The sequence below is a fragment of the Athene noctua genome, chromosome 18, assembly GCF_965140245.1.
Source record: "Athene noctua chromosome 18, bAthNoc1.hap1.1, whole genome shotgun sequence".
NCBI classification, from domain to species: Eukaryota; Metazoa; Chordata; class Aves; order Strigiformes; family Strigidae; genus Athene; species Athene noctua.
This window is the reverse complement of record NC_134054.1, coordinates 13,934,251-13,944,832: the sequence shown is the minus strand read 5'-3', so window position 1 is coordinate 13,944,832 and position 10,582 is coordinate 13,934,251. Positions and strand designations below refer to the sequence as shown.

At 51.6% G+C, this 10,582-nt stretch overlaps 1 protein-coding gene across 1 annotated transcript in view; it reads left to right on the top strand.

Moving 5' to 3' along the window:
• The window catches only part of ENDOV (endonuclease V), a 39,545-nt gene extending 30,535 nt beyond the window's left edge, over positions 1-9,010 (top strand). Inside the window, exon 10 of the transcript XR_012634786.1 lies at positions 7,701-9,010. The gene's annotated coding sequence lies outside the window, so the exon portion shown is untranslated. The remainder of the gene's footprint in view (positions 1-7,700) is intronic.
• The last annotated feature ends 1,572 nt before the right edge of the window (positions 9,011-10,582 follow it).

Genomic DNA, 10,582 nt, shown 5'->3' with positions numbered 1-10,582 from the left:
CTTGGCTGATGCCGGTGTTTGTTCGGCCGCAAGAGGTTTATTTTCTGACACGCTGCCCTGGCGTGGAGCGTTTCCCTCTCACGGGCGCCTGGGCTGCCCGCGGGAGGCCCCGTCCAGCCCCGCCGACGCGTCGCCAGGCCAAGGCCAGAGGCCGGGGGCTGTCGGGGGGCAGCAGCGGGCCTGGCAGGGCTGGCAGCACCCCCAGGGCTCTGCCCTCGGGGCCGGGACGCGGCGGCCGAGGCCGGGGCTGTGGCCGAGCTCAGCTCCTCTCCCGCTCTCGTTCCCGTCTCCATCCAACCTGCCCCGCGCAGCCTTGGCACCCGCAGCCTCCGGGTTCCCAGCGCTGGTCCTGCCCCGCACAGCGGTTCAGAGCCCCTCAAGCCCACGAGGAGTTCGCCCCTGGCGCTGTGTGCTTTGCTTCTGGAAACTCTGGGGGAAAACCTGCATTTCCTCTAGGTTCTTCACTTCTGGCTTTCTTGCCCTGGTTACTTTGCCTCCCGCTTGCTCTCTGTGCCGGACAGCACCTCAGTGCGACAGAACAGAGCAGAGGGGACAGGCAGGATGTGTTTTACTGGGCAGACCAGTCTCCCTTCTGTGCTGGTTTGGTTTTGGGGTTGTTTTTGTTTGGTTAGTTGTTTGTTTTGGTTGTTGGTTTTTTTTTCAGAAAAGGGATGCTGTGGAGAAGGCTGAAAAGACTGCAGGTCTAATTCTTCTGCCACAGGCAGGAACGCAAACCAAAAATAATGTTACTGCAGGCAATACAATTACACCAGTGTAGAACTGGTCTGAGAGGCAGCTGAATTGGTACTACCCACTTCTGTTAACATTTGCACGGTATTGACAAAGCTGTTCATGTCACTGAACCAATTTAACCAGGAATCTTTTGTCATCCACAGTACATTATGCTGCGACGAGACCAAGGTGACAGGTGCAATAAAATAAACACTCCGATACTATGGTGATGGAGACCGTATAAATACCGAGATAGGGAAAAACAACAAAGCTGCGCTACAACAGATAAGCAAAATAACCCCTGTGTCTCCTAATGCAAAGAAAGAACTAGAAAATATGATCAAGATTTCAGCTTTCCCCGAATCACTGAATCATGCAGTAGGATCCGTTATTGCTTTTGTAGATTTAGGGGCTGTATGGGTGTAATGGAATAATGGAGCCCCTATTATTTTTAACTCTTCTCTTGCCTTTTCCAAAGCGCTCTCTGTAGCTGCCTGATTTATCGCTCTGTAGCCGAAAAGAGCTGAGCACAGCGATCGAGGACCCTTGGAGATGATTTAGTTCTGAGCGGGAGCCAGCAGGCACATTTGTGTTTGTGATGGACGAGAATCATTTTGGACAGCCCAGGGTGCTCCCTCCAGGGACCAGCAGCCCTGGCCCCCAGTGCCCTCGGCCAGCTCTCCAGTGCAGAGGGGAGGTATGTAAACACTCCATCTGCTCCACACTAACCTTCGTGTGAGAACAGCAGAGTTACGAACGCATAAAGGACATTTTTCTTAAGTGGACAAATCTCTTTAATCCCAGGAGCTGGAGCCCTCGGGAGCCGGGAGTGGAAGCTTCCCCTCCTGTTTGTGCAGCCTGCTGTACATAAAACATCTCCTGTGGGGTAATGCTGATTCTGCATTTAAGTCTCCTCTGCGGAGTGGGAACAATATGATCCATTATGGGATGGAGACAGCTTTGCGATGGGAAATAGTAACGGGTAGGCTTCAGCGAGCGAGAAACCCGGCTCCTTTTGTTCGAGCCTCCAGCGGGTCCGCAGCCGAGCTGCTGGTGGTGCCCGCGTTGTGTCTGAGGTTCCCAGAGGGATCGTCCACTCCAGCCCCTGCCTGCACACCCCGTCCCCAACATGCTTAAAGCAGGACGTGGCAGTGGCCATGAGGCCGTTTTGTGGAGGGTTTTTTATCCAAGGGCTTGTTCTCAGGGAGACCACAGGCAGGGCAGGATCTCTGCCCCGCCGGTCCCTGGAGGGAGCAGGACCCTTCCCGAAGCCCTTTGCCTTCTGCAGCCAGACAAGGTGCACGGAACCAGCCCACACCTCTGAGCTGCTCCGTGGTTGAGTTTGCAGAATAGTGTATATGCAAAAGCTTTTTTTCCTTTTTCTTTTTTTTTTTTTTTTTTTTTTACGCCTTCTAAAAATCTACAGCTGTCATTAGAACAGCTTGAGCATGGTGTGTAGCTGGTACAAGTAGAGTGTGTGTAAGGTGGAGTATTCCCTTCTGTAGCAGACAAACACTTTGGACTGGAGTTTGGAAATTTGCTGCATTTTGCTGCAGTCTTTCTTTGCAGATCTCTCCCTCTCTGTTTCTCTCCTTCTCCGTTTCTCTCCCTCTCTCTCTCTCACACACACATTCACTCTCTCCCCTTTTTTCCTCCCCTTTCTTTCATTGTTCCCGTCTCAAAAGACGTTTTCCTTCTAAATTGCCCGACATTTACATCCAGTGAGAATGAGGAGCGTGTTCTTTGTACTAGTAGGTCTCAGTGATGCTATAGGGACAGAGATCCTTTCATTACAAATAATTAATTTAGCTATATATTGCGTAACATCCTAAAAAGCTTTCTAGGGCAATCTCATGCTAGCTGGATGCACAGTTCCTATCAATATTACATTACATTTGGGTACAACAGTTATGAAGTTTCATTAAAAATTTAATTTGTGGTTTAAAACTGCAGCATTCCCTTAAAAGTGTAGCAGGGAAACCATTTTAGCTGCTTGAGGACTGATCTTGCATGAGCCGAAGGTGCAGGGAGCGCTGCGGGGGGCCGGTACCGGGGGGATGCTCCTTGCCCGGGGACCCGACGGGCTGGACCGCGAGCGGGGGGGAGCTCGGGCCTGGCTGGACGGGTCCCGCCGCCCTCAGACGCTTTCTCTGAGTACAGACTTCAGCATTAACCTGTGTCTCTGGGTAGCAGCCACACGCGAGCACAGCAGAGGCCTTACCCCATTCTCACGGGTCCCCACTCCGGCCACAGGCACCGATCCGGGGTCAGTTTAGGCGTGAGGAGGACGGTGAGTGCTGAGGGGTGCAGAGGGGAAGGGGGACGTGCCGAGCCCCGGGGCTGTGGGACGGAGCTGGTCTGTAACTTGTGCAGGCTCCTGGAGAATTAGCTGTGAGCCCAGGAGTCCCCGAGGAGAGGATGCTAATGCCTTTGTAGACATCACAGACATCCTTCCTTCTCCACTGTCTACGCTCGTGCAAATTAAAAATCTCCTTACCGTCAGTGCAGTCATCCTACAGCAGGGACTGGGAGACGGGAGGAGGAATAGGGCCCGGTATCATGTTTTGTTAATGAAGTTTTGTTGTGATGCTTCAGCAGCAGATTTGAATGGAGGCAGGATTAAAGCATCCCACATCCGCCTCTCAGTTTTGGAATTGATCTGTACAGTAATTTCCACCCCTCTCTGCACACACACACATCAGAAGAACCATCAGCTTTTCCTTCCAGACCATCCCTCAAGTCATTTTTCAGCTTTCTCAGGGTTCACCTGCTGTAAGAGGAAGCAGGGAGCCGCTGCGGGGTGGATCCGGGTTCCTGGGCAGGACCTGGACGTGCTGCTCCTGCCACAGCGCGGGGCCGACGGAGGGGAGGTCCAGCCCGGGAGCACAGGCTCTGCACAGAGCCCGGCCTCTCACTGAAGCACTGCGAGGGACAAACCGTGGCTCTATTTATTATAACACCCCACATCTGTCATTTTTGCCCCGTCCAGCAAAGCGGGGGGAATTCGTAGGCAGTGGGGTGTTTCAGAAATCACCCGTCCTGGTGTTTGCTGTCGGTCCCTGCGGAAGATCGCTTCCCCTCCCCCCGGACAGGATAATAATGGGGAGTGGGTTCCTAAATCCCTTAAGCTTCTTTGATAGCTTCAATATTTATCTGTAATCCTGCTAGCGCTTCTGAACAGGAACAGCCCTGTGTCCCTGTCGCTCTGGGGCTTCTTCCCACCTTGCAGCGTTCCCTTTTCACAGGAGAAAAGGCAGGGCAGGATGAGAAGGAAACATCAAAAGCCAGAGCACTGTTGGTGCCCTAGTTTTTTCCATGATTATTTATTATTTTGCACAGCCTCTTGCTCTCTTTCTCCCACGCTCTCGGCTCTATTACGTTAACGTGTTGTGGTGGGTTGACCTCGGCTGGATGCCGGGTGCCCACCAAAGCGGCTCCATCACTCCCCTCCTCAGCTGGCCAGGGGAGAGAAAATCTAACGGAAAGCTCGTGGGTCGAGATAAGGGCAGGGAGAGATCACTCACCGATTACCGTCACCCGCAAAACAGGCTTGACTTGGGGAAATTAGTTTAATTTATTACCAATTAAATCAGAGTAGGGTAATGAGAAACAAAACCAAAACTTAAAAACACCTTCCCCCACCCCTCCCTTCTTCCCGGGCTCAGTTTTGCTCCTGATTTCGCTCCCTTCTGCCCCCACAGCGGCACAGGGCTGCAGGGGATGGGGGTTGTGGTCACTTCATCGCCCGTTGTTTCTGCTGCTCCTTCTCCTCACACTCCTCCCCAGCTCCCGCGTGGGTCCCTCCCACAGCAGACAGTCCTCCACGAACCTCTCCCACGTCAGTCCTTCCCAGGGCTGCAGCCCCTCCCGAACTGCCCCAGCGTGGGTCCCCCGCGGGGTCACAAGTGCTGCCAGAACCTGCTCCAGCCTGGGCTCCCCGCAGGGCACAGCCTCCTCCGGGCACCCCCTGCTCCAGCGTGGGGTCCCCCCGGGCTGCAGGGGGATGCTGCTCCCCCGGTGCCCTCCCTGGGCGCGGGCACAGCCGCCCCTCCAGCGCCTGGAGCCCCTCCCGCCCTCCTTCACTGCCCCCGTGCCTCCAGAGTTGTTTCTCTCACACATTCTCACTCCTCTCTCCGCTACAGAAATGGGTTTTTCCCTCTTCTGAAATACATCATCCTGGAGGCACCACCACGGGCTCGGCCTTGGCCAGCGGCGGGTCCGTCTTGGAGCAGCTGGCGTTGGCTCCATCGGACACGGGGGGAGCTTCTGGCAGGTTCTCACAGAAGCCGCCCCTGTAGCCCCCCGCTACCAAACCCGTGCCATGCCAACCCCACAGGCCTGGAGCTGAGGGGGTGTCCGGGGGAGCACAAGGCAGGCGGACGGCTGGGCCCGGCCGGGGCGGCGCGTGAGGAGCTCAGGCAGAGGGGCTGGATCAGGGCACTGGGAGCTCGGTGCTGGCACCTGCTCCCAAACTGGGGAAGCTGGAGCAGAGGTGGGGAGGGCTCGGGGAGGCAGAGCTCCCCAGGAGGAGGAACGCTCTGGTCCTTTGTGGAGGGTGAGGGATCTGATTGTCTGTGCCAAAGTCAATTTGTGTTTGTGCTCGTGATGGTTCGGAGTTAAAGCACAGCAAGGTTTTAAAGACAAACAGATAAAAACGCTGTAATGCAACAGGAATTCATTGCATTTGCCTGCTGCCAGGGCTGACCCTTACCTAAAGGGCAGCTTTTAGCGGGGGAAAGGGGCTCTTACGATGTTGAAGATTCCTTGCTGGCAAGGACGCCATTAGGGCTGGGTATGTTATTGATTCCTTCTCCAGATCTGAGGCTTGAGAAGCTGCAGAGCCACCGAGGGTAACTGGAATCACGTAGAAGCTGCTTCCAGGCAGTGAGAGAAGCTGGAGACATTTTGGCTGGTATGTGGAGCTGGCACTTGAGCTGAGGGTGCAGGAGCCCAGGGAAGGGCCCTCCCAGCTCGTCCTGAACCAAGACCGCAGCACCGTGTCTTTCAGAGGTGAAAGATGCACTTGCAAAACTCCGGGCTCCTCCACACCTGGAGCAGCGCACGTTTCTTTTATTATTTGTCCCAGCGTTTTGCACTGCTGGGGTTGCCATGCCGCCTGAACTCGAGGCCGTCAGCACTGCCCTGCTTTGCTTGGGCATAATGACGATAATAATGTGGTCAGCAGGCGGTCTGTGGGGCTGGCTGCCTTACGCTGTCACTTCTTAGAGCTTTTCTGCATGGGAAATGCAAAATAAATTAAATGGTGAATCCAGAATACGCTAGCTGTGCTGCACTGCTTCCAAGGACAGAGGCTCTTGGCATGGTCTTTGCAAGAGGAGTGAGCTGCTCGTTCCTGCCACATCCTAACTGTTCGATCAGCAGTTTAATGGGAAGTCATTAGTGTACTATAAATTCACACTTTGTATTTATGAAGTGCTTTTTTTGCCATGTTGAAAAGCCTTTACTTTCCAGCTGTATGGACGCTCCCCAGTGTAAATGACAGAAAGAGAAGTTTGTGTATGTGTTCATCTCATAAGTTCAATGTGTATCTTCCATTAATTATAACAAGACTAGCCACGCTATTTCTTAGAAACCTGCTGATTTCCAGCAGCTAACATACCAGCCACGAAACCCACCAAGACTTGGAAAATAGATGTTGATCACTGTCTCACTCTGTGTCAGGAATCTGAGTTTGAGATATCCTAGGCATAAGGAAAAGGTTTTGACTGATGGATTTTGTGGGGATGGTAAAAAGAGGACTGGAGGAATATGCTGATTCCATGGGTAATTACATTTTCTCGGTGTAGGAAGAGATTTTTGGTGTTCTCTGTCTAAAGCAACGTTAGTTGTTAACACTACATGGGCTAACCCAGGCTGTATTTTTGCATTCGGAGTTTGTTCTGGTTGGGTCCAAGTCTCTTGGTTGTTGCCTTTTTTATTGCACATCATAAAACCAGACCGTAGTGGTTCTGATTTGGAAGCAACCTCTGCATCGTTGCACAGGGCATTTCCTAAGGCTGCGCCGTGCAATAACCGTCACGTTCCCAAGCCCCAAAAGGAGGCAGTTAGAACGTCCTGTGAAATGCTGGATTACTCCTTGTTAGCCAGTTCAGCTCTGGTTAACGGGGACGGCCAGTCCCGCCTGACTCCGAGGGAAGGTGTGCTTGGCAAGGTGACTGCAAAAAGATACGCCAGGAAACAGGACATTTGGTCTGAATGCTTGTGACAGGCCCCGAAGGAGCCCGCGGAGTTCACCGGCTTCTATTTCTGGTGTATTGGGGTGGTTTTGTCGCTGAGTCAGAGCTGATACTGATCTATAATAGCTACAGAGTGTTTAAGGAAACATTTCTGCTCTTAATAATGAGCAAACCAGTGAATATCTGCTGAGGTGACATCTATCATGTGTTTTTAAACACACATAGCCTGATAACCTGGCAAATTATCCAGATTGTAAAGAGACAAAGGGAGATAACGATAACAAATGAGCTTACATTTATATAACGCCTTTCATTGAGATGGATAGCGAAGTGGTTTGAGAACTCTATTAACAGCTTCTACCAACTATCTAATCTATCGTATCCCCAAACGTATTGAGTGCAGCTTCACTCGGGCTTTATGAGAAAAACATCTCCATTAAGCAACCAATTTTTGTCAGTCTTCGGAGTGGTCATTTAAGTCTCCCCTGTGCAAGCAGGAACGCAGAAATCTTTACGTCTGTCGGTGAACTAAAGCCACCTTTGGGGTGAAATGCAGCTGTTGCTTCACAGGCTAAATTACTTCTAACTTCTTTACTACCTCGTATCCAAGGATGTCAAATACACTCATTAACGAAACTCTACAGCTACTGATTTGTCAAGAATCTTCCCCTTTTGTAGTTCAGTGGTGGCAAAGTGAAAAGATAAAACTCCCAAATTTTCTGCTTCGAACTGCTTCATCACCTCTTCTTTCTCTCTTCTTTTCCTGACTAGGACACAGCTTTGCACCCATTTTATGTCTCCCATAGTTTTAAGGCAGTCAGAGTGTGTCCTTACACCAGCACCAGGGGCACTGAAGAACAACTGGCACGTAAAGTGCTCTGGCCATGATCCCCAGCCCTCTCCACGTCCCTTCTGCATCTCCTAGAAGAAAGTGGCCGCCTGTTTCCTCTGCGTCCGCCGCGGGATACTCGAATGGAGACGGCAAAGGATCCTCAGAGGGACACTCGTGGGCAGGGGGGTGGCTGCTCTGCAGAAGCTGCGGGGTGGCCCCGTGTTGAGCAGGGTGGTGTGCCTGCGGCCCTGCGGGTCTGTATTCCCTGCTCTGGGAGCAAAATGAGTTGGAGTAAGACTCAGCAGCTCTACGGCAGCTTCGTCTGCTTCAGGTTTGAGTCAACCACTGTCCTGAACCTTCTCAAGCTGGTTCTTGTCTGGGCAGGGGGAAGCCTCTGATTTTCTGTTCCTCCCAGACGCCGTCCGGCCCCCGTGCGGCAGGTGAAGTGCTTGGGGAGCAGAACCTGCAGCAGCAGTTACTCGGGGGGTGGTATCAGGTCCTGGACACCTTTGGCAGCAGGCAGACAGGGCTCTGTTCAGCCCAACCTGACAGGTTTAACGCTTCACCTGCTCCCCAGCAGCGCCGGGCCGTGCTGGTGCTTCCCCCCCGGGGGGGTTTAAAGGCAGCGCCAGGAATAGACTCGATGGTTCTCCCCCTCGCAGAGGGAGGTCACTGGGATTCCTTTACGAGACGGAGTCAATTTTATGAATCATTTTTTGATGTGTATTGGACTTGGCATATATAACATCCACCGCCCCCTTCTCACCTGCCTCCCGATCCCTCCCTCCCCAGGCTCCAACCCCCGTTCCCAGCCTCAAGCCTTCGATCCACGTTCACTGCGAGGAGACGGGCGCGGAAGTCTCTGTGCTGTACATGCATAAATAATAGAACTGAAATCATACTTAGTTAAAAATAGATATTCTTCCTAATAAATATTTTACCTACTGTCTTTAGGATATAAAGGTCCCCTGACTGAAGTGTTAAAACAAATCTTGTTGTTAGCCCCTAAATGCTTAAACCAACCCGGCCATGGCTGTACAAATAACGCTGGGCTGAGAGGCCGCGCGTGGGGAAGGTCTGTGTTCACATGCATATGCATAGAGACAAACACCTACTCCTAAAGCCTTAGAAAAGGTAACCCTTTGGCTAAGGGCACAGACCCTTGCATCTGGCTTTGACTCATCTGGTGACCTGTGAATTTGACTGATGAAAATTAAAGATAAAATCTCTCTTGATATTTATGACTAACCTTCTTTCCATATCTTTCTTTCTTCCTGCCCAAGAGTGGAATTGGAATTAGCTGGATGAATGAGGCAAAACAAAGGACACTGCCAGAGACTGAGATAGGAGAATTTTTCATTAGAAAGAGTGACAGGTGGAAGAATTTGTCCAAGTGTGTTTCTGGAAGATAATCCTTCTGCATTTTGGTTTTTGGGACATCACTTAATGTGCCTTACTTGACATGGTGTTTCCACTCCCCTGATTCCCTAGGAACAAGGGTTTTACAATGCCACTTTAATCGAGAACAGATTTGCTAAACCAGGGCTCAGCTTTATAAAAGACAAAACTGGGATTGGAATACTGTGATCTGAAGCACAGTGAGCTCCCAGCATGAAGTACAGTAGGTGAAGTTCTGCCTACGAGCATGAGTGTGTGTGGATTTAGGGGGCTGCAAAGCCAGCTAGGCAGTAAGTGCCACAAAGAATTCACAGGGAAAAATTCAGCCTGCGGGAGGGCCACAAACAAATACAAACCAGCTAAAGCACCTCCAAAGGGAGCAGGGGCTGGAGCATCTCCTGCGCTGGCCATAAAACCTTCCTTGGTGTGGGAATGCACAGGAGAACAAATGAACTGGGCATTTGACTGGGGCACCCCCAGCTGTGTTTTCAGAGCACTAAAACATACCTGGCGTCCCAGACTGAATATACGGTCACGGTTTCCTTGTTAGGCAGGAGAGACCTGGTCCGTACGGGCAGCCAAGCTTAGGCCACAGCTCGCTTCCCCCTGCGTTTTTTCAGATGACTTGCTCTGCCAAACTCTACAGGCTGACCTGCCGAGATCCTGACCAGCCCTGACGGAAGCCCAGGCGCCTTCCTCAGACACAGACACTACCTGGCTAACGCCTAACCCACCCAACACGTGCAGTGGTCTAGCAAATGCTGTCTGGATGAAATGACAGCGATTTGGAGGGTTGATGTGAGTCATCGAGGATCCACTGTCAACACGGAAGGAGCAGAGGAGTCGAGGCACCAGTCTGGGGCTGGGAGCTGAGAACTCCCAGTGCCGCCTCGGATGAGGGATTAGGAAGCACACTCACTGGATCCGCAGACTAAAGCTGAGCGTGCTTAGAGCACGTCAGAGGATGGAACTGGAATTAAGAAAGGTTTGGACAAACTGGAAACATCTAAAAAGATTTAGTTTCACTTCAGTACGGAGAAATAAGCTGCTTTCCCTGCTGACTGAGGGTAGGAATGAAGTACCTGCTGTAATTTTAAGATGGAAATTAGCTGTCAAGGGTACCTCGCCTGGAGAAGTTATGTAGTCTCCATCACTGGAGGTCTTAAGAGCCTGTGATTCTGTAGAAATATGAACTAAGCATTATAAATAAATCAATCAGAACGTTAAGAAAGCCCACACAAGCCCAGCAGGAGAAGCACATTCCATACTCTAGTGGCATCGGGCTTGCCATGGCTTATTGATCTTGGGAAATATTTTGGCCGAGTAAAAGATGCAGAATTTTCTCTGTCATGAAAGAAACCAGGACCTGACACTGGACTATGGAGTGAAATGAAAGAAGTCCAGGGAATGGCATCACTTGCAA